Source organism: Monodelphis domestica, chromosome 1 (assembly GCF_027887165.1).
Source record: "Monodelphis domestica isolate mMonDom1 chromosome 1, mMonDom1.pri, whole genome shotgun sequence".
NCBI classification, from domain to species: Eukaryota; Metazoa; Chordata; class Mammalia; order Didelphimorphia; family Didelphidae; genus Monodelphis; species Monodelphis domestica.
The window spans coordinates 703,865,126-703,888,510 of NC_077227.1; the positions used below are offsets into that span (position 1 = coordinate 703,865,126).

Genomic DNA, 23,385 nt, shown 5'->3' on the forward strand with positions numbered 1-23,385 from the left:
CCTGTAGCTTTGAAGGCTTTTTCTGCTGATCTCGCTTATGCTGTTTTCTTTCCATTATTTAATCAATTAATTGATTTTTAAAAACCTAACCTTCTTTTTTAGATTCAATACCAAATATTAGTTCCAAGGCAGAAGAGGGGTGAGGGCTAGGCAATTTGGGTTAAGTAACTTGTCCAGGGTCACACAGCTAGGAAGTCTCTCTCTCAAAAAATAAAATAAAATAAAGCCCTTGTAACAATATGCCTAGTAGAGTAAGACAAATTCCACATTGGCCAGCCTGAAAATGTGTGGCTCATTCTACATCTGGAGACTCAGCAGAAATGAGAAGGGAAAGCCCCATCTCTTCTGCAATTCCATTAAACAAGCATTTAAGTATGAAATGCTTATTATGTATAAAGCATTGTACATGGTGCTAGGGCTGCAAAGACAAAAACCATTGTCATCACTTTGTAAAGAGCTTTAACTACTGGGGGAATCAGTGGGGCATTTTGTAGAAAAGGACTCCAGCTGGGTAGTGAAGAAAAGCCACTGATTTCATTTGTGAAACTTCCCCATATTGACCCTATTTTCTGCCCATCGAAAGGGCAATGCCCTTTAATCTCATTCAATACAGGTATTTACTATGTATTTACAGATATTACAAAAACTTAAAAAAAACCCTAACAAAATTACTTTCTGTTTTAACACTGATACTAAGTATAGATTCTAAGACAGAAGCGTTACAAGGGCTAGGCAATTGGAGTTAGGAACTTTGAGGTCAAATTGAACTCTTGTTCTCCTCTCTCCAGCCCTGGCACTCTGTGTACCTATACACCCAACTGCCTCTAAAGCTTTTCTACTACTCTTATTAGATGGTAAGATCCTTAAGAATAGGGAATGCCATTTAAAAAAAAAGTGCAAGAATCCATTTTCTCTTTTACACTCATAGTTCTTGGAAAACATAGCAAAGAAATGTGTTGGTTTGCACAGACAGGATTAGATAAACAACATGAGAAAACCGTCATCAATCAGTCAAGGTTTATTAAATCTACTTATGTGCCAGGCACTTTGTTAAGTGACAGGGATACAAAAATAGATAAAATACAGGTAACCCCCCCCCCCCACCCAAGGAGTTTATGGGTTTTACGAGAGTCAGTGTACAAACAAATATATATGAAAAGTAAACTCTATTTCATATAGCAAACCAAGAGAGAACTGTTTTTTCGGGGCTCTTAAAATTTTTTTTTAAACATTAAAACTCATCAGACGGACAAACTTACAGATAGTTTTGAGGGCAAAAGAAGTACATATGCCTTTGAAAAATGCAGAGCATTTTTCTAGCTAATATTGTAATAAATTTTAAAAGTGCAAGGTCACCTAGAGACAGGAGGTCCTAGGTTCAAATCTGGCCTCAGTCACTTCCCAGCTGTGTGACCCTGGGCAAGTCACTTAACCCCCATTGCCTAGCCCTTGTCACTCTTCTGCCTTAGAACCAATACACAGTATTGATTCTAAGACAAAAGGTAAGGGATTAAAAAATTGCGAGGTCATCTAGTCCATATAATCTTTGAACCTCCTCTAAAACCTCTGTGCCTCAGTTTCCTCCTCTGTCAAATTAGGAAATTTGGCTGGGTGGTCTCTAAAGAGGGGGCTGTCCTAGCTCTAAATCCTGAAATCTTTGGTTGTCAATTCCAGGGAGGGGTAGCTTTACAGATAAATTCATAAATAAAGAGGAATCTCCACGAAAGGCCTTCGGTCATCTGATCTCCAGTCCGCTTCCAGATAAGGCACCTAAAAGTTTAATTAGATTGTTGGAAGAAGGCACAGAGGCAAATACTACTGGAAATCACCTTCCAGAGACCTATTGACTAAATCGATTTAACTACAAGTCCCAGCATTCCATGCGGCGGGGAAAACGGGCCGGGATGGAAGCCGGCAGGCCGTACTACAAATCCCGGCATGCCTCGCAACATCATAGCACTGACTGACTACAACTCCCAGAATGCGTCTTGTGGTCGGAACAGCGCTCCCTGGGATTTGTAGTATCCCCTGCTGGTTCTTTGGGGTGGGGGTGGGAAGTGGAAAACGACAATAAACAAGTCGATAAACCAAATTCTTCAATAGATCCAGTTAAATGACTCCCATAGTCTTCCCGCACAATCAAGTAAGGAAGCTGAGTGCACAGATTTGCCTTGTATGTTAGAAAACCAAAAGAGATGAGCTAGGGAGGCGGTGCGCATGCGCCCTGACTGAAGTAGTGACCAAAGGGAGAGGGATCAGGTTAAGGTGAAAGCGCGCGCACGAAGATAAGGGACGAGACCGGCGCTCGCGCGTCGTTTCCTATTCCCTCTCCGGGCGGGTGGGGGTAATGCGTCTGCGCAGGTTTGGGAAGACGCCCGCGGCGGGGGAAGGGAATCGCGGCGCTTGCGCACTGCAGCAGCTCCTCTCGCGAGGACGGACGCCATTATCGCATCTCCCCGACAAACACCACGAGAATTCCGCAGCCCACACGGTAATTGCAGCTCCCGCAGCCGGTCGCGTCTCCACCTCCCCCCCCTTCCCGCGGGGCGAGAGCGAGAGCGAGATCTCCCCCTCCCCCGCCTCTCCCCTGCTCTCCTCTCCCGGCCTGGCCGGGCCCATCTCCAGCTCCCACCGCCCGGCCCGACGTCCGCCTCAGCCCCGGACGGGCTGGGCCCAGGCCTCGCCGCGCCCCCCCGGACCGGAGGGAGTGGGAGCGGGAGCGCAGGCCCGGTCAGGTCCCGCCGCCAACGGCGGCCTCGCTCGGGCCCCCGCGTCCCACGGATCGCGGACACCGGGGCTGGGGTGGGGGCAGGCGACCGCCGCCTAAAGACCGGCCCCCTCCTTGACAGATGGGGAAACTGAGGCTCGTCGGGTGGAGGAGCCCCTCGCTGCGGCCTCTCTCGGGCTCTGCAAGGGGCAAGCCTTAGCCTCTATCTTACAGATGAGGAAACTGAGGCAGGCCTGGGGACGGAGCAGGAGACCCCCACTAGCGAGATCTCCCTCTTGGGACCCAGCTGGAAAAGGGAACTCTTACTTTACAGATGAGGAAACTGAGGCTCAGAGTGGGGGAAGCGAAGTGGCCCGAAGCCTTTCAACTGGGAAATAGTAGCCTGAATACGAGATCCGTTCCCCTAGCTTAGTTTGTTTCTTTTGGAAAACGGAATCTCCTCACTCTACTACCCCCACTCTCACTCCTGGGTAGAAATGACTTGTGAAAAATTTTGGGGAATTATCCATTACCCTCCCCCATCCTTATCCCCTCATTCCTTCCCATTCATAAAGATAATCGAATTTTTCCAGCTCTCTTCATTTGTTCTGTATTGCTAACAGTCCGTCTGTCTGACTCACCTTTGTAAATTTCCAAAGCTCTCTATTCTTTCTTGTGCAAACAAATGTTCTGAAAACTTTTTATGCTTCTGACCAATTTAGCCATTCGCCTTTGCTCCCCACCCCCACTGCCTTTGTAAGCTTTTATTAGAAAAGGAATTCTGATACATTATAAAAACATCAGGACTTATGAAATTAAATACTTGAAAGTGAAATGACTATTGATTGATTCTGTGATTATTGAGCTACTGTTGATCTGTATACTGTCAGAATACTTTTTGTGAGTTTTGGTGTCTGTGGCACTTTTGAGATTGGGGGATATTTAATATATTGGTTTAACAGAGCTCTAAGATAACCTGGCAGTTCTTGATGAAGGATTCTACAATATTTTTGGAAAAGGGATAACTTCTTAATACTGTGGAGCTCAACAGGACTATTTGTAATGAGACATTGTGTTAAAAGGTGTGAATTCTAGGTGTCTAGATTTTTCCTGTCATGCTCAGTTTTCACTTTGTAGATTGCTATCTTAACCCTTTTGTAGCTTCACGTGAGGGTTAAAATCTATGGTTGTATCCTGAATGTACTAGACTTTATGCTGATGCATTATTTTTGAGTTGGAACAAATCTTAAAAAATGTCTTTAAATCTTGGAATCAATGTAGAAGAGCCATAAAGGTTTAAGGATTTAAAGGATAAAAATATTTCGAGGCCTGGCTCTCAATTCACTGAGCTATCTTAACAATATTAATCTAAAGTATAAAGAAACTTGTTACATTTATCATTGTTCCACACAGGTCTTTGAGTTACTGGTTGTATATGTTTAATTTGATTCAGGAAAGAAAGCAGGATACAACCTCCATTGTAATTTTAGAAAAGCAATAGAGTTTTAGAAGTAGAAGGATCTGTAGGGTGCAGTAGTCCATTTTCTTCATTAGAATTAATGGGGGGGGGGGCAGCTGGGTAGTTCAGTGGTTTGAGAGCCAGGCCTAGAGACAGGAGGTCCTAGGTTCAAATCTGGCCTTAGACACTTCCAATCTGTGTGACCCTGGGCAAGTCACTTAACCCTCATTGCCTAGCCCTTACCACTCTTCTGCCGTGGAACCAATACCCAGTATTGATTCCAAGATGGAAGATAAGGGTTTAAAAAAAAAAAGAATAGCTGAATTTGTGCCTCATCTCAAACTATGTTGGGGGATAATGATTTAGACCTTTTGAATCTCAGCCTTGGTTTTTGCTTTGGTTAGGTTAAAAATATATATTTTTTTCCTTTTTGGAAAGCAGGGGTAAAATTCAGACATATACACTCACAACATAAGCATTTTTGAGATGTGTTTTAATGTTCAAATACTTTTGAGTAGATTTTTTTGGGTACTCCATAAATGTGGATTGTAGTTTCTCTTAATTTTTGTTTCCAGTTGCTGTAGCTAAAAAAATTGTGAAGTCTCTACAGCTTTGACTTGTACTGTGACAGACATACACAAACCAACGTTCTATTATTTGTTTATAATAGCAATGAAAGATATTTGTGGGATGGATGTGGGCTAGGTTTGCAATCCATTGTGAAAAAATTTTTTTTCAAAGTGAGAAGTGATCTGAATAATGGCTTTGGCCTAATTATAACTCACTCTGACTGAGCTTTGACTTGGTCAGCTCTCTTGGGAACAGTTATATTAAGTCAAACAAGTGCCTCCCAAGAGAGTGAAGTAGAAGGGTTTAGGATGGGCATGTAGGTGGAAAACTCAAGGTAAATGTGAATTTATTGCAGGAAAGAGGATGTCTCTTTGGAACAATTTGGTGGTCTGTGTGGAGGAGGGAAACATTAATAAGAAATATGCTGCCTTTCATTTGACTTTCACATTAGAGTTTTGCATAATTGCCTCATGACAAAGATTGAACAACCTAATTTGCATTGTAACCTAACTAGTGTCTTAAGTATTTATGTGAATAGTGAAGATGTAGATATCTAGTATTCCTAATATAGGTATCCTTAGACAGAAGCAGTAGATGCATTCCAACAGAGTCTTCTGTTAAAGTGAGATTTAATTCAGTAAAGATGGTTCACATTTCTACTATCTGGAAGGCTCTGCCAGATGGTAGGGATGCAAAGGTGACAATTTCTGTCCTGGGTGAACTTAGCCTTTTTTGGGATGGGGAGTAAGGATGTGACATAGATTAGAAAAGACTGAATAAAATAGGCAAAGGAGACCTGTGTCTTAAGAAAATTTGAGAAGGAGGGTGCATTCTCAGTTGGGGAGGATGGAACAGAGGGAGAGAGAACTTCGAGGAAGAGAGAACTTCATGGAAGAGGAGAAACCTGAACTTCAACCTTAAAAGAATGGAGATTTTTAAAAGGAATCAAGATTTTTTTTTTTTAAGCAGGAAGAGATGATTAATTTTATTTTGGCCATTGAGTACATAGGACAGAACTGGGAGATGTCAGAAATTTCAGGAACAACCAGGAGACTAGTTTGGAATGTAGTTTTGTAAGGGGACTTACTGTGAAGGAAACTTGGGGAGTTAAATTTGGAGCCAAACTTATTATGACAAGTTCTTCTGCCTCTTTTCTTCCAATATAAAGGAAACTTGGTGGACATTCTTGGAATTCTGGTGGTCCCAAGTTGCATGATCTTCCTGATCATCTCTGTGCCAGCTATTAGCAACTCTGATGGTCAGATAGCTTGAGCCTTAGGAGTAAGTAGTAGGGTGACTTTGGGATTTGCTGGTCACATAACTGCCATCTCCTAAGGCCTAACTTAGAAATTCAAGATTCATCAAATGATTAACAGGGAACACAATGTTTCAAAGCAGAACTTTTAAGGCACAAATTTGTTTCTTAGCTTTTTATCAGCTTACTGATACTAATGTTGAGAGACTTATAATTCTGAGGTTGCTACCTGAAGCATTACCTTAAATGTCTTTGTTGTTGAACAGCACAGACCATTGCTACACAACCAGTTCTTGATTAAGAAGCCAGTTATTTGACAAACACATAGGTAATTATTACAACATTTGAAAAAACTCTCAATCTTTATCTTATGTCTTAGAATTAATAATAAGTTTCAGTTCCAAGGCAGAAGAGGGTAAGGGCTAGGCAAACAGGTTTAAGTAACTTGCCCTGGGTCGCACAGTTGGGAATTGTCTGGACAGATTTGAACCCAGATCCATCTAATTCCAGGCCTGGCACTCTGTCCACTGTACCTAGCTGCTATGAGCCAACCATTAAGTCAACCAGTATGCTGTTGTCACTATGTTAGCTATTTTTACTTAAAACTGGTTACTAAGTCACATGTGCTTATGTACTCCATTTTATAATCTGTTACATGTGAGAAGGTTGCTTTATTTCAAGATTGTGGCTGTTGTGTATTAGATGCTAGGGATAAATGGCAAAATTGTTAGGTTTACATAAACTGGTTCTAGTTACATTATTATAACTGATACAGAAGCCCTCCAAATTCAGTTAGAGCTACATACCTTTTGGCTCCCTTCAGCCTACTTCATTGTTTGTATTCCCTGATAGAATGTAAGCTCCTTGAGGGCAGGGGCCCTTCCATTTATTTATTTTTTTGTCTTTGTATCCCTAGTGCCTAGTACAGTGCCTTTCACATAGTAGAAGATGCTTAACATATATATATATATATATATATTTGAATTGTATCTTCAAATTCATCTCTGGAAATGTAGGATAAATATAATGGTATTGAATAAACTGCTTATTATTACTGTTATTATTACCACCTAAAATTACTGTTTAAATAAGAAATAGTGTTCTTAAAAGCTGCTTACTCTTTTAGGTCACTCATCTTTCCCTTTCCCCCTTTATAATTTTATAAATGTGTTTGAATCCAAAGCATGACAGTATAAAAGCAAACACATTTGTGGTCAATAACTACTTTAAAACATTAAAAAAAAATACTCTATACCACGTGTAATGCACATATAGTAAATAAAGATCTCTTGTTTTGGATTTCCATTTCATATGCCTAGTGTTCACATAATAGCACACCAAGAAGGATAGGATGTAGTTAAAAGTGAACTTAATCCTTAAAGTTTTTTGTCTCAGGGGATTTTATTAGGAAAAATGAAGTCCAGACTAAGAAAAAGAAGAGCAAATGCCACATGCTTATGTGGTTGAATTTGGCCATAGTCTAGAGTAGAAAACAAATATGTGTACATACTGGAACCACTGGCAATGTGTGAGAAGTGCTTTAAGATAAAACTGAAAGCTTCTGGGAGTCATTGTTCAAAATATTGTTTTGATAGTTTACATCAAAGCCTTTTAAATTCATTTTAAGATCTTAGATCTGACCTGTTACGAGTTTTGAAGACCAGATTAAAATAAGACTCCTCAGCCCATTTGTAACTTCATCCCCAAACTAACTCCACCATTCTATTTGTTTATTCATTCACTACCTCCTCTGCAGAAAATGGTCTTGTTGTATTTGTTTATATAGAACAGTGGTTCTCAACCTTTCTAATGCTGCTGGTTTATTATGGTGGAGTGGGGAGGCCTGATGATAGTGTTGGTGCAAAGGGTACAAGCAGTGATGATGTGGACCTGCCATCAATATTATAGGTATTTTAAAGTTTCCAGCAGTCATGATTTATATTTGGCCATTCTTGAGGCCTATGTCCATGTCTCTCCCATTCTAATCCCTCCTAATAACAAACCACATAGATTTAGCAAGTCAGCTGTATTTCAGGGGTAGAAACTAAAGTCACAATAAAAGGAAGTGGTCCACTTGGGCTACTAAACTTACAGTTGTGCTAAGGAGCATCATGGATGATTGGACTGAACTAATGAATTTGACAGGAAAGCAGATTGGCATCTGCTTCTCACTATCTTTAGGGCTATTTAGAACATCAGATGTCCTGGAATTAAGTAAAGGAAACATTATTCATCCACATCCATGCACAGGATAATAAAATTCACATATTTTTCTGCAGCCAGTTACAAACGATTGACTTTTTTTTTTTCTATTTTAAATAAAGCTTACCTCCTTTGCTTCGTAAGAAATCAAATTATCCAGAGATAAATAGGTTTTAATTAAAAAAAAATCCTAGAAGGCAATGTGGAAAAGTGAGAGTTTGTGACTTGTGAACATGAATTCTTTCTTGCATGATAAACTACTTTGTCATCTTCAAAGAAATTACTACATATAATCTGTCATGATACTTAAGGAAGAACATTATTAAACATTTTCTCCAACTAGAAATGGAATTTGCTAATATTTGTAATGAGAGTTAATTTTTTTTTTTTAGACTTAGGGAATACTATTGGTAGTTCCCCCAGTAGGACAATTTCATACATTCAATTTTGACATTGAACTGATGAAGCAGATACCAAAAGCCAGAGGTCCTACTTTTGAAACCTAGCTTTGCTATTTAGACTACCATCAAAACATTCAGCCCCTATGCTCAGAGCCAGCCCTGTGCTAATCATTATGAGAGATACAAATTCATTTATCTCTGCTTAATGAAGGATTAGATACCGACAAAGATGGATATCACACTTGATCCCGGGATAGTAGGTATTTCTAAACCTAAGTTAGGTCTTTGAAAATCCATCCAGCTAGGTGATGGGCCTTCCACTTGGCTGCTTATCAATTGATAATTTGTTGCTGGGCCCTTTCCCCAAACCCTGGGAGGAAAATAGCCCCAAACCCTTAGCAACAAATAAGCAGAGCCAAACAAAACAGATTCCCAACTGAGCCTTGTCTAAAGGTCTTATTTTGCATTTTTTAATTTTTCCCCCCTGTCATGGAATGAGGCAGCTAGCATTCTTCATCAACTATTGTGGTTGGTCATTGTGTTTTCAGCCTTTCAAAATTGTTTTTACAATGGTTGTTATAGTATAAGTTGTTCTTGGTGTTCAGATTTCTCTGAAGCCATCCACTTTCTTAAAGCATTTCTTAAAGTAACTTGTTACCTTTATTTCATTCATTTACCCAGGCAATGGACAGCTTCCCCCTAAACTTCCAGTGCTTCCTCATGAAGAAAAACTCCCATTAATGTTTTTGTATATGTCAGACTGTCCTCTCTTTCTTTGATCTCTTTAGGATATAGGAGGTTCCTCTTACCCTCAGAAAATTTATTGTTCTCTTTTTCCAAATGTTAAGCACGTTTGTTTTTCTTTGCCCCTATCACTTTTTGCCTTGATGAGTTATTTGCATGTATGTCCCATCCTCCCCAGAGATTGTAAACTTGGGCCCTTTTTCCCCCCCTCTTCATATTTCTAGTGCCTAGAGCATGCCTTGCTCAAATGAGGCACTTAATAAACATTTGATGAATTGAATAATTGTTATCAATGTGAAAGAGAATAAGCCCATAATGGTTCCAGGAAGCAATTATTACCTGTATTGGGTAGGATTAACAGAACAGGAAGATGGTGAAAAGGTCGTACTTGCACATTACTTTTAAGATTTATACTTCAATCAACCAACAAGCTTTTTAAAGCATCTACAAAGTACCCAGGAACTATACTAGCTGCTAAGGCTAGAAAAATGATTAAGCCTCTGCCTTTAAGCAGTTAATATTCTATTGTGGAAAACAATATATTACCAGATTTTTAAGAGATTAAAAAGTTCCTTTTAGCCAGTGTCATAAGAGAGAGATTCCAGTTTTTGAACCCCCTCTGTGCTAGTGCCTTCCTTTTGAGATGATCTCCAGTTTGAATTCAGGAACTTAATTCAAATCTGACCCCAGACATTTCTTAGCATCTGTGACCTTGCTCTGCTTTTCTCAATTTCCTCAATTATATTATGGTAATAATAACAGCACGTACCCCACAAGCTTGTGAGGATTCAATGTGATAATATTTCCAGAGCACTTAGTTATGTAACTGCTTGTTTGCCCCAAATATATCTGTATGTGTCAGAGGTCAAATTTGAACCCAGAACCCCCTCTCTGTAGATCTTATACACTGATCCACCTAGCTACTCTGAGAAGGGATTTTTAAAAAAGGACTTCTCAAAAGATATTTAGAATCCTGGGGAAGAAAAAAAGCTCATTGCAATGTGTAAAGTAAGTGAATTTTGTCCTTCATTTCCTTCCTTCTCTTTTAGTAGTCCCCTTTTCCTCTTGGGGGGTACCTCTTCCTTATTCTCCCCTCAGGTCCCAGGGGAGAATTTTTGTTGTTCCTTAGGTGTCAAAGCCTGCTTTTCTGGAGCCATGGGTTGTGTCTGGGTCTTTCTTATCTTTTTCCCTTTATCAAAAAGTTATCCGCCGTGAGGAGAGCTAATAGGTTAATTCACACTGAGATGATAATGACTTTTAAGTGGTTTAATGTGCTAGCATCTCTGGAGTGTCTGAATTCTGAGGTTAATGTTTTACCTCAAATGACTATATGTCTAGCCTAGGGGTTCTTAATCTTTTTTTGTATTATGGGTCCCTTAGGCAATCTGTTGAAATCTAGGGACTCTTCTTAGAATAATGTTTTTAAATAACTCAATTTCAGTTAGATGTTAGTGAAAATAAATATATATTTTTTTAACCAACCAATTAAAGGGCCTCTTGAAATCTTCCTCCTTCCAGAAGTCAATGGACTCCAGGTTAACCCTAGTGGAACTTTTAATACTGTATTAAAAAAAAAGAGAGCTGATAATAGATGCTTATTGATTTTACCCTATGTGAGAGGATAGGAAGAAATTGTGGGAGCTAAAAAGAATCACAAGATTTCTAGAAGCTCTCAATCCAGTTGGGGAGACAAGATACAGGCACATAAGTGAGTGGTTCACAATGTGATGTAAGCTGTAGATTTATAAGTGCAGTAGGAATTGGGAGGGAGGATTCTGAGCTGGGACTGTCAGAGATGAGTTTAATTAGGAAGTAAGATTTACACTCACTACTCAGCTCATTTCTCCAAGGATTGTCACAAGCAGTTTTAACGATGGCTAGACAGTTAAGGTGAGACCAAGAGGAGAGGGAAAGGCAGTCTAGGTAAAAGAACAGTGTATGTAAAAGCAATGAACACAAACTGTTCTGGGAACAGTGAATAAGCCTGTCTAAAGTAGACAATTTCAATCTGGGAGGAATGGGAGAGAAGGCTGGGATTAGATTGTGAGGGACTTTGAATTGAATGCTGGATTGAGTTATAATTGTATATTGTAGTCATTGGAAGAATATTGAATATTTTTGAGCAGGTATGTGATTTAAGATCATAGATTTAGAGTTAGAAAAGTTTGTTAGAGGTCATAACAAGTTGGGATTGTTTCATTCTTTATATTTGCACCCCACCCCCACCTCCAGTCTTAAGCACAGTTCCTGGCATATAGTAGGCACTTAATAAGTACTTGTTGATCTAGGTTAGGTTTTCTGTTTTTATAGATGAGGAACTGAGGCACAGAGATCGTGAGTGACTTTCCTGATCAAAGTAGGTAGCAATTTCTGTTTCCATCCATGACTGTATTTTTGATATAGTTTTTGAGTATTAGTTTTTAAATAGAAAATTGCACATGAAAGATTCAGCTTTGGATAATCCACAGATTTATTAAGCATTCCATTTGTAGTTGACCAAGTCTCTGAGATAATTTTTGTGGCTAAAATGAAGTTGTGGAAATAAGTGTTGCTATTATAGATCCAAATAATTGACTACTGAGGATCCTAACTGGTTCTAGTCACATAGAAGGAAGTCTATAGAGGATGTTGGGGATTTTGCTTAGGTCACTTATCATTTCATTAGAAAAAGGCACTGATGATGGCTGTTTCTTAAATTTGTAGATCCACAAAGCTGTTGGGGGCATGTTTAATTTTTTAAATGACAGACACCCCAAAGCTCTCCACAATATACAACTAGTTGTATACAAAGAGTAGTCTTAATTAGATACAGTAGGGAAGGAGTAATTAATTAGTAATTAATTAGTGAGATGTCACTGTGGAAAGAAGTGTCTCCTAGAACTCACAGGGATCCTGGCCCTGTGCTCTCTAACTAGTTGTCTCTGTCTATCTGTCTGTCTGTCTGTCATATATATATATATATATATATATATATATATATGATTTTTTACCTGACTCAAGGGTAAGAGTGATATTGGATCCAGAATCAGAGAATCAGTAAGGATTCACAAAGATGGCAAGGGTATTGTTCTCCAAGTAGAGATTTGTTCAAATGACCTCGTAGGGCCTTTTGAAAATCTAACATTCTTTGATTCTGTGAAAATCAATTAACAAACAGTCTTAATGACTGTTGACTTAGAGGAGTTTTCAGGGCCATGTTTTGTTCCACGTAGTCACATTTTTTATTGTCAATGACCAAGCACAATGGAATTGTATATACTGTACTGCACACCTTTCAAATCGATTGCGTCTGTAAATATGTGTGATCTATTATAGAATATTGTTTGTAAAAACTTGCTTCTTTGTTTTCTCAAACATTATTAAACATGGCCTTGTTACATGTTTATGAATGAATGAATAAGCATTTTGAGTGCTTACTATGTGCCAGGCAAGGTGAGGTGCTAAGAGGTGGTTGTAGAGACAAACACATAATCAGATAGTCCTGATAGAAAATATCAGTCCTAAGACAGAAGAGCAGTAAGGTCTAGGCAATTGGAGTTAAGTGACTTGCCCAGGGGTCTCACAGCTAGGAAGTGTCTGATGACAGATTTTTAACCCAGGATCCTCCTTTTCTAGATTACCTCTCTCTATCCATTAAGCCCAGAATTTGCATTTTAATAGAGGAGACTATTTGCATTTTGGCATAAATCAAGCCTGACTCCCCCCCCCCTCCCCTTTTGATATAATAGTAATAGTATTTATCATTCTATCATTTATTAGAGTTTTAAGTGTTGTGGAGCACTTCACAAACATCTCATTTTATCCATACATCAAAGTGCTGTTATTCTCTCCATTTTACAGTTGAGGAAACTGAGACTGGCAGAGGTTAAGTAACTTGCTCAGGATCACACAGCCAGTAAGTGTCTGAGGCCAATTTTTAGCCAAGCTCTTTTTTAAAAAATTGTTTATTTAAATATTTAATTAATTTAGAATATTTTTTTCCACAGTTATATGATTCATGTTCTTTCCCTCTCCTTCTCCTCCATCCTCCCTCCCATAGCCAACAATTCCACTGTAACCAAGGTTTTTTTGATTCCAAAAATGTATCTCATTCTGCAATTTGAGCCCATTCCTCTTGTAAGAGGTAGTGTATAGGAATTCCTATACCTACATCTGGCAGGTCACCAGATGCGGTATGTATTCTCTCTTAAAAACTTCTCTTTCATTTGAGAAATCTGATCATTGCAATGGCAAATTGTGATTCTAATGGGCCAATAATAAGGTGAACTACCTATACCCACCTCCTCTTGCAAGAGAGGGATGGACTTAAAATGCAGAATGAGAAATACATTTTTGGACATAGCCAATGTGGGAATTTGCTTTGCTTGACTATGCATATTTGCTACCAGGGCTTAGTTTTCCTTTCCTTTTTCCCCCCTTTCTTTTTAATTGATGGTAGGGGAGGTGAGAGACAAAACAAACGCTTGTAGCTAATAAAAAAACACAAAAATTTTTAAAAAAGAAATGCTTTTCTCAAGAAAACTTCTTTTTTTAGTATCATTACTTTGCTTCTGACCTTTTTTGGACTATATTTCAATATTATTGTTTTACTTTATTGTATGTATTTTACACATTTAAAAACAAGATACTGAAAAGGGGCCATATACTTCACCAGATTGCCAAAGGGGTCCATGAAATAAAAAAGTGCTTGGAACCGATGATCTCTGGGGTCTCTCAGATCTGAAATCCTATGATTCGTATGTAGTAGAGGAAAGTGGAGATAGGAGCCCTATATTTTAGGGGTTTGGGAGCCCCTCAAAATAGGAGAGTTGGTAACTGATGAGGCCATTAGGTCATGTCTGGGTTTAGTTTTTTTAAATGAGAAAACTGGCACCTGTCTGAAGACAATAAGGAAGAAGTTGGAAAGTGAAATATTTAAGATGCTCTAGAGGAAAGGGATCATTGAGATTCAGAGGCCCCAGGGGAGATAAGAAGAAATGAGATCTAGGGTATAGGTGGAAGGACACTCTCTGTTGAGAGAAGGTGTTTTCTTTGATACTAAGGGGAAAGGGGATGGGATAAATATAAGATACTGTGGAGTTAAAGGAGAAAGTGCCTGAGGAAGCTCACATTACAAATTAATTCAATCTTCTCTGTAAAGAAGAGAAATATATACTTGTCTTGTGAGTAATGGAGAAAGGAGGAGACCTAGTCACACTTCTTTAAATATCAGGATGCTATTGAGAAGTTTTGATGATGCCCTAATAATGAGGTTCAAAGAAAAATAATCATAAAATGGAAAATTTTAAACTCCCTTCAGGATAATAATTTTTTAATAAGTTTATAATGGTTTTTAAAAATAAGCATTTCAAAGTAAAAAAGGTGTTTCTAAAAGCTGAGATTTGTTGAAAATGCCTTCAATTCCTGAGGATTTTAAAGTAGTATTAGACAAAACAGTAGACCAGTTATATTCAGAGAAAGAGACAGAGTTCACAAGAAGGTCTATATGTGGAAAATTCAGAGTAGAAGTGACTTGCCATTACAGATTTTTTGATTGCTGTGTAAATTGTTCCAGGTATTTAAACAGGCATTCTGGAAAACATGAGACATCATTTGAATGGGAACATTAGACCAAACCTAATTATTGTGGAAGCTTTCTTTTCTGGAACTTGTCACAGATCAGATTTCGATGGCAAGAAGTTGCCATGTCATTTGTCACAGATCAGATTTCGATGGCAAGAAGTTGCCATGTCATTCATTGCCTTATTATTTTGGCTGCTTTGGACTTTAGTTGTTAATGTCCATTTTTGTCATAATTGTAAATTATTTTGACTTTTTATAGGGTAACTCACAGAAAATTATGCTTTGTAACTGTAAAGGAGTGGTTTGTTTTGTTTTTTATTCAATTAAAGTGCTTGTTATAGGAATATCTCAGAGCAGAATACCATTATCACCAAGGCCCCAGACCACCTTGCTGCCTTGTTTTCTTTGGTGGGTGGGGAGAAGGGTTGAGTACCTTTATAAATGTATATAGAAATGAAGAGCTGTCTATAAATCAATTTCTTGTGAAATATTTTCAGTACAGAATAAAATGTAATATAGAACAAAGAAAAAGTACAGCCCATTTATAGTCAAAGCAGCATCCATAGAGAAGAGCCTTTCTCATTCTTGCCCTCCTTTCTTCCCAACCTCCCTAATTCCCTTTTCTGCCATAAAAAAAATTTTTTTTAAATCTTCATCTTCTGTCTTAGAATTAATACTATGTATTGAAATCTCATCTTTAGGTCTGGCTCTCTATCCACTGAGCCACCCAGTTGTTTCTCCTTTCCTATTTTCCCCTAACACAATCAGCAAACATTTCTTAAATGCACTGTGCTAGATCTAGTCTGCCATACATAGTTTAGGATTTAATTCTGGAGAAATAACAGGTAGGCATACCTTACAGAATTAATTGCCTTTCACTACAACAAGCTGACTTACATTAACTTAATAATGGCATACTACACACTTTGCCAAATAATCCCATAGGAATTTTCTTTGCTGGGTCTCTTGAGCAAGTGAAATTAGACCTGAAGGTTATTCAGGCTCAACCTGGGTGGGTTTATTCCTGGGCTCCTCTTATACTCTTAGGGGATGTTACTTGGACCTTTGTCTAAACTGCTAATGTACCAGATTATCTTCACAAATTAGAAAATAACTTTAGAATACTGAACTGAATTTATTGGTTGATCTCCATAAGCATACTCTTCTATCATCCACTAATTTGTATTATTATATAATATTGGAAGCACAATCTCATTTGTTTTCATGGCTCATTTTGTAGCAGCTGATGAGAATTATCTTTCTCTCATCTATGTATTTATTGTTTTGGTTTTTAAATCAGGGTTGTTTATTGGAGAGACTTGCATGATGAAAATGTGGACTGCAACCTATAATGACCTCTGACCCCAAGAATTCCCAAACCCTCTGTACTCTTGGGTATGCTGCATCATGCCAATTTCGGTAATGGAGTAGAGACATTATAGAAGCACTGGGGAGGGCCATTGGCTACTATCTAATGGGGGATGGAATGATCCTCAAGGATAGCAGGTTTATGATGATGGCCACAGGGATGAGATGAAGTTGGGCTGTAGTAAAAATGCAGAGCACAACCAGCAGGTGCAGTTTCTTTGTTCAAACTGATGCCATAACTGCCAAAGGGGAAGTTGTTCTAAATGGGGGCATTCTAGGGCCCCCATTTAGGGTGCTGGCATCATCCCTGGGTGAGGAGGTGAGGTCTTAGCTCCTTCTGGTGGAAGAGTTTTTTCTTTCTAAAACAACCATTGTTTTATTAGTCAGGCTTTGAGCTTGATCTTTCATCCATTTCTGATGATAATCTCTCAGGTTCTCTTTGTGTTCCTATGGGTCTCTCTCTCACAGAGAATCATGGATGAGGTAGATCAAAGTAGTCTTAGTAAAACTGGACTTGGTCATTCCAACTGCCAGGCAGTCCTCTGGCACAAAACCAAGTTTTATCTAAACACAATGGTGTCTTAGTCTCATTGATTTGGAAACTCAGCTGCCTTTTGCATCCTCAGAAGAGCTCACCTGCATTTCCTGTACTTTTGTGCCTGTCCTCTGTTATGGCCTTGTTGTTCTCATATTGTTCAAGTGGAGTATATGAAATGCCTTTCTACGTTTTTTTTTCATTCCTGTGTTTGCATTTAATAATTTTTACTCCATTCTCATTTTTTCCTCAGATATGTTTGAAAGCCCTCTCTTCTTTTGATGGTCCATTTCCCCTCTGTAGGCTTATACTCAGCTTGATGTGGTCAGTTATTCTGATTTTTCTGTTGTATTTTCTCTTCTGTTGGTCTTTTTCTCCAGTTCTAGTTTTGATACTTGAAATTACTTCTGTCATTTTTGGTTTGCTTTATCTTTGGTCTTCTTAGAGTCTTTTTAGTTGTTTTTTTTTTTTTGCATGTACCTGAACTGGTAGACACTAATGGAGTGTTGGCTGCCACTATAGTCATGGGAAGCATGGATAGTGAGACCTATTAATTAATCCACTCTCTGTCCTCTTTCTGTTTTATGGGTGAGTTCATCACATTCACATTCACAATTATGCTCACTAAGTGTATATTTCCCTCCATTTTATTTTCCCTCTGTTTATCCTCTCCCCTCTCTTTTCAGCCTTTCCCTGTTTATAAATATTTTGCTTCCGACAACTGCTCCCAGTTCACCTTCCATTTTGTCTGTTCCCCGCTTCTTTTATTGCCCTCTCCTCCTACTTCCCCAGAAGCTAAGGTAGATTTCTATAGCTAAATATGGATATTATTCTCCCTTTGAGCTAAAGCCAACTGCCTTTGCCATGGCTAAAGGTCACACAACACTCTGTCACAGTTAGAGTAAATGGATGAGAACTATTAATGAAGCTCCAAGAGTTGTTTGGGATCATCTCTATTAAAAATAGAAAACCCCTCAATTCTTTAATTTTATATGGAAAATAATCTTGTTTTCAAATTGGAGTGATGTAGTTAGACCCAATAAATTACAAATTCATAGATTCATTGAATTATTACAATTACTTATCTATGGACGCACAGTGATCTTTTCAGTAAGAATGCCCAGTTATCTCCTATCTTTCAGGGAAGCTGTGAAAGGAAGATGGTTCTAGTTGATTTTTATGTTGGACACTAAATTAAAGTGAGGATAAAAACTGGGAGATCAGGGACCCAAGAGTGGGAAGCCTTCCTATTAGCTACGGCTTAATTATGCTGTTTGAAACTTAACTGTTGCCACCATCCTAACAACCCACTTGTAATATAAAATCCAGAGGTCAGAAGAAGGGCCTGTAAAATCCTGAAAGTGCTTTTCTTTATAAACCATTACACTTCTATTAAATTTAACTTAGAAAAATAATCATTTATAATTTATTTATAATTCACTTATTTTGTTTATTATGTGCTTGGGATCTCAAATGGAATAGATCAGAAAGGGAGTAAAAGAAATTATAATCACTGGAGAGATTCCTTATTAAGACCTTTCTACTGCCTCCCTTTTCTCTCATCTTAATGTCAGTTAAATAGTAGCTTGAGCCATTTGTTTAATGTACAATTATATTACAAAGGCACACACTTTGATGTAAGGGAAGAGTCTTTTCCTGAAATTTTTGGTTAGCAACCCCAAATTTTGTTTTATTTAAAGCAGAGAAAATGATCTAAATCACTGCAGGCAGACTGAGGAATAAAATTCCAGAACCCCCCATAAAATTTGAACTATTTAACAACAGCTGAATTGCTTAATGACCTTCCTTATTTTATAGTCGAGGAAACTGAGGCAGACAGGTTATGTAATTTGTCCAGGATCACACAGCTCCTTTGTGTTTGAGGCATAATTTGAACCTGTCTTCCTGATTCCAGACTGAGGACTCCTTTCTGTACCATTTAGCTAAAATAATTTTTTTCTTCTTTTTCTTTATTTCATTCATATTGATTCTATCCCAACATTAACCTACATATATGCATGGATAGACTCTTAATACCATACATAACAAATTTCTCACATTTCCTATTAGTCTGTGTTTTTCAGAATTACTCCTTTCCATTTATACCCTTATATGTGGAAATGTTACATTTGGATTCCTCTTGTTCTTCTTGCATTATTTCTGAGGCTTAGATTCTAATTATTATTATTCTACCATCCTCCTTGTACTGCCTCCCCACTCTCATCCCTACTATGATTTTGCTTTTCTTCTGTAGTAAATATATTGAAATATTAATTAGTTACAGGGTAATTTCCTGGTTGTAGTTTGGTATTTTATTTTCTATTTTGGATTCATTGTTTTTTGTTATAAAAATACTGATTTTGTCTCATTTGTTCATAATTTCTTTCAGGTAAATATTTTCCTCTTTTAATTAAAAAAATTTGAAGTGATTTTAAAAATGTTTAGGTGATTGATCCAATTGGAATTATTATAGTGAATTGGACAAGATGTAGATCTGAACTTTTCTTTTTTGCCATGCCGCTATGTAGTTTTCCCAACAATTTTTATTGGATAATAATTCCCTTCTCTGTTGTTCTGTAATCTTGGGTTTATAGAAGACTAATATTTTGGGTACTTTTGATTCTATGTCTGATTTCTTTGTTCTATTCCATTGAGCCGTTTTTAAATATAGTTCTCATAATTATTACATCAGAAAATGTTTCAAAAATTTGTCAGATATAATTTTAATTTCTTTTGATGTTTTTGTCTGTTTCTCCCCTTATTTATTACATTATCTAATTCTATAAAAGCAACTCATTTGGTATCTTGATTGCATTGCTTAAAAATTAACTTGGGAAATGGTCACTTAGATCAGGAATTACAAATACTTACACATTTGGTTTAAAGACTTGTAAATTCTTGGGAACACTTAAAGTTTGGTGAAATTGTGATGTTATAGGTTCCTTCTTTCATGGCTAGAAATTGAAATAGAATGACCCCGCCTACTCATCTTATGCCATTCTTGTCCATGTCTTTCTATGATGCTTTCATATAAGATCACCCAAAGCTTTTCCTTTTTGAGTTTGAGGGTCTCTTTTTTGTGATAATAATTGTACTATTAATATCCTTTGAGAAAATCAAGCACGAGAGTCAGTAAGAAATAACTTATTCAACACTGAAATATGTAAGTATTAAGAAACTAGGCTTATATATGTTGTTATTTATTTGAAGAATAGGAACACATTGATATATGAGAAAATATCTATGCATGTTTGTTATTATGAGTCATACTGTGTTTTTTTGCTAAAGTTAAATAAAGCTATTTAAATTCTTAGTAAGCATGTGTATATGTGGAACCATTGTAGTATCTCCTTGAAGTTCTCTAGTAGACTTTGGCTTACAGGTTGAGACCCACTACTTCCATTCTTGCAACATAATTACATTTCTTTCTTTTCCCCCTTCTATTAATCAGTAAACATTTATTAAGTGCCTATTATGTGCTAAGTTCTATGCTAAGTGCCCTGGATACAAAAAGAGGCAAAAGACAGCTCTTACCCATATAGTTTTGAGAAATTTGGTTTTAAATGAGCATTTATTTCCTCTCCTTCCTTTCATCAATTTAAAAGAAAAAAATCTTTGTAACAAATAAATGTAGTTAAGTAAAAAAACAAACACCAAAATCCTACATCTATCATATCCAAAAATATATCTTTCACTGTGCATATTGAGTTCATCATTTTTGTTAAGATATGGGTAGTATAGTTTGTCATCAGCCCCCTGGAATTATAATTGGTCATTATATTGCTCAAAGATCTTAAGTCTTTCAAAGTTATTTATATTTACTATGTTTGTTATTGTATACATTGTTCTCATAGTTCTGCTTGCTTCACTCTACTACATTAGTTGATAAAAAAATCTTCCCAGGTTTCTCTAAATCTATCCTGTTTGTCAGATCTAAATAGTATTCTATTATGTTCATATATCATGATTTGTTTAGTTTCTGTGTCACTACAGAAAGAGCTGTTATAAATATTTTTGCACAAATATGTCTTTATCCTTTTGAATCTCTTTTGTAATAGTATCACTGGGTTAAAAGGTATGCAATTATATGGTGACTTTTTGGGGCATTAGTTCCAAATTACTTTCCGTAATGGATGGACCAATTCACCACTCTACTAAGAGTGAATTAAGGTGACTTTTCCTGGAGCCCCTCTCACATTTGCCATTATCTGTTTTCATCATCTTCACACACAGATTTCAACATAAAAAATTTTAAAAAAGCATTGCAGAAGTCAAGTGAAAAGAGTTTATTTCACTAGCTACTATGATGTCTTATTGCTATTAACTTTCTTTTCTAATACAATATGTACAAATTTAAAAGCCCACTCACTATATTCTTTGTAGGCCATCAGAGATGAGAAGTTCTTATGTATTGGCACAGTCAGGGCAGTCTTCACAGAGGAGATGAGCCCTTAGCTTGGCCTTGGAAGATGATTAAAAAAGAAAGGAGATAGGAAGCTAAGGGTTGGAAAATATTATTTTCTTTAGAATCACTTTGGTAGGAACAGGTAGGTGGCTCAGTGGATTGAGAACCAGGTCTAGAGATGCGAGGTCTTGGGTTCAAATTTGGCCTCAGACCCTTCTTAGCTCTGTGATCCTGGGCAAGTCATTTAATCCCCATTGCCCAACCTTTACTGATCTTCTGTCTTGGAACCAATACACAGTATTGAGTATAAAATGGAAAATAAGGGCTTTAAAAAAAGATCACTTTGGTGTAGTAGAAAGAGGAGAGCTCAGAATTGGAATCCTGTCTCAGGCACATACTTGCTTGTGACAACAAGCAGGTCACAAAGCCATTCTGAACCTGTTTCCTCACCTGTTAGATTGGGCTAATTATCACCACCTTGCATCTTTCCCAGGGTTGCTGTGAGGATCAAGCTAAATGATGTAAATAAAGGACTTTGAAAACTGTAAACTACTTTAAAGATGTCAGTTATTAATAAATGTGGACTACCTTCCTTTCTCCAAGGGAAACATGGGATCAAAAACATTCTTTGTGTCATTCTGAATATCTTTGCTATGTATATTTTAAAGTCATTAAAAAACCCCCCAAATCGTATTCGAAATGAATACCAGTTTCCTCATTTATATGTGACTCATTCAGGGTCAAACAGACTATAAGGATGAGAGGGAAGATTTGAACATGGGGCTTTTTACTCCAGAGCCAGTATTCTTTCTGCTCTACCAGGATGACTCCCAGAATTAGGTGTGGGTTATTAGGTCTTGCTCCTAACAAGACTGACTAAAGTGGAAAAAACTTATCTGGCAATGATTTCCAAAAATCTTTGACTTGAAGCAAGTAGTTATTTGCCCTGCCCATCGGAAATGTATCTGATCCTTTTGACTTGTTTAATGTTAAGAATGGTATAGTGGAAGGAACCTTGGGCTGGGAATGAACAGATTTGTATTCTAATTCTGTCTCTCCCATTATTCAATTGCATTAGCTTGTCCTCAATTTCATTCTTTATAAATATTGTATTAAAGGTCAAATATTCTATAATCTCCAAGATAATATGTCCTGGATTTAGAGATGGGCCTGATCTAGAAGGCAGACCTGAATTCTAATCCTACTCCAGGTGCTATTTACTGACTGGGTGCCCTTTATTACCATCAGTTTTACTTCCTTCTGCATAACACCACACTTGCATAAATACTTGGCCTGATTTTATGATAGTCAGTAAGCATTTATTAAGTTCCTGCTATGAGTCAGGCTCTGTGCTAGTCTCTGCAGAGTCAAAAAAAGGCAAAAGGTAGTTCCTATACTTGAGAATAGGAGTTGCTTTGGGACAAAAAGCAGGTCATAGAACCCTTCTGAGGTTCCTCAGATTCTCCCTCATGGGCAGATCCACTTGCAAATAATATATAAACAAGCTATATTTTGGATAATTAGGAAATAATCAGCAGAAGAAAGACTTTGTGTAGAGGGTGGGATTTTAGTTGGGACTTGGAAGGAAACCAGAAAAGTCAGGAGGCAGAGATGAGGGAGAGCATATGGGTAGCCAGAGAAATTGGCCAGACAGGAGAAAGAGGAACATTATGGAGGCCAGTGTCACTGAACCTTAGAGAAGAACATGGTGGGTGTAATGTATAAAAATACTGAAAAGGTAGGAGAAGGCCAGGTTAGGAAGGGCTCTGAACACCCAACAGGATTTCTTAATTGATTCTGGAGGTGAGTGAGAGGGAGCAGCCAGAATTTATTGAATTGGGACTAAGTGACTATGCTTTTGTTCATAACTGACAGCTGAGTGGAGAGAGATTTGAGATAGGCAGACCAAGTAGCAAGTGATTTATTATAATAGGCTAGAGATGAAGAAAGGAAGGCCTGCACCAGGACTGTGGCCATGTCAGAAGAGAGAAAAGAGCATATAGGACAGAAGTTATCAAATAAAATTGATAGTCTGTGGCAAAAGATTGGTATGGGGAGTAAGAATAAGAGATCAATGATGACACCTAGGTTTTTGAGCCTGGATGGCTGGGAGGATGATGGTACTCTTGACAATAATATAGAAGTTACCAAGAGAGGAGAGGGTTTGGAGATAAAGA

At 37.7% G+C, this 23,385-nt stretch overlaps 1 protein-coding gene across 15 annotated transcripts in view; it reads left to right on the forward strand.

The window, feature by feature from the left end:
* Positions 1-2,279: 2,279 nt before the first annotated feature.
* BANP (BTG3 associated nuclear protein) overlaps positions 2,280-23,385 on the forward strand; it is a 261,969-nt gene continuing 240,863 nt past the window's right edge. For 4 of the 15 annotated variants that reach the window (XR_008914963.1, XM_056810651.1, XM_007477281.3 and 1 more), the window contains exon 1: positions 2,291-2,491. The gene's annotated coding sequence lies outside the window, so the exon portion shown is untranslated. Of the gene's footprint in view, positions 2,492-23,385 lie in introns of all 15 variants that reach the window. The other 11 variants (XM_056810626.1, XM_056810630.1, XM_001376517.5 and 8 more) reach the window with 8 other exon arrangements.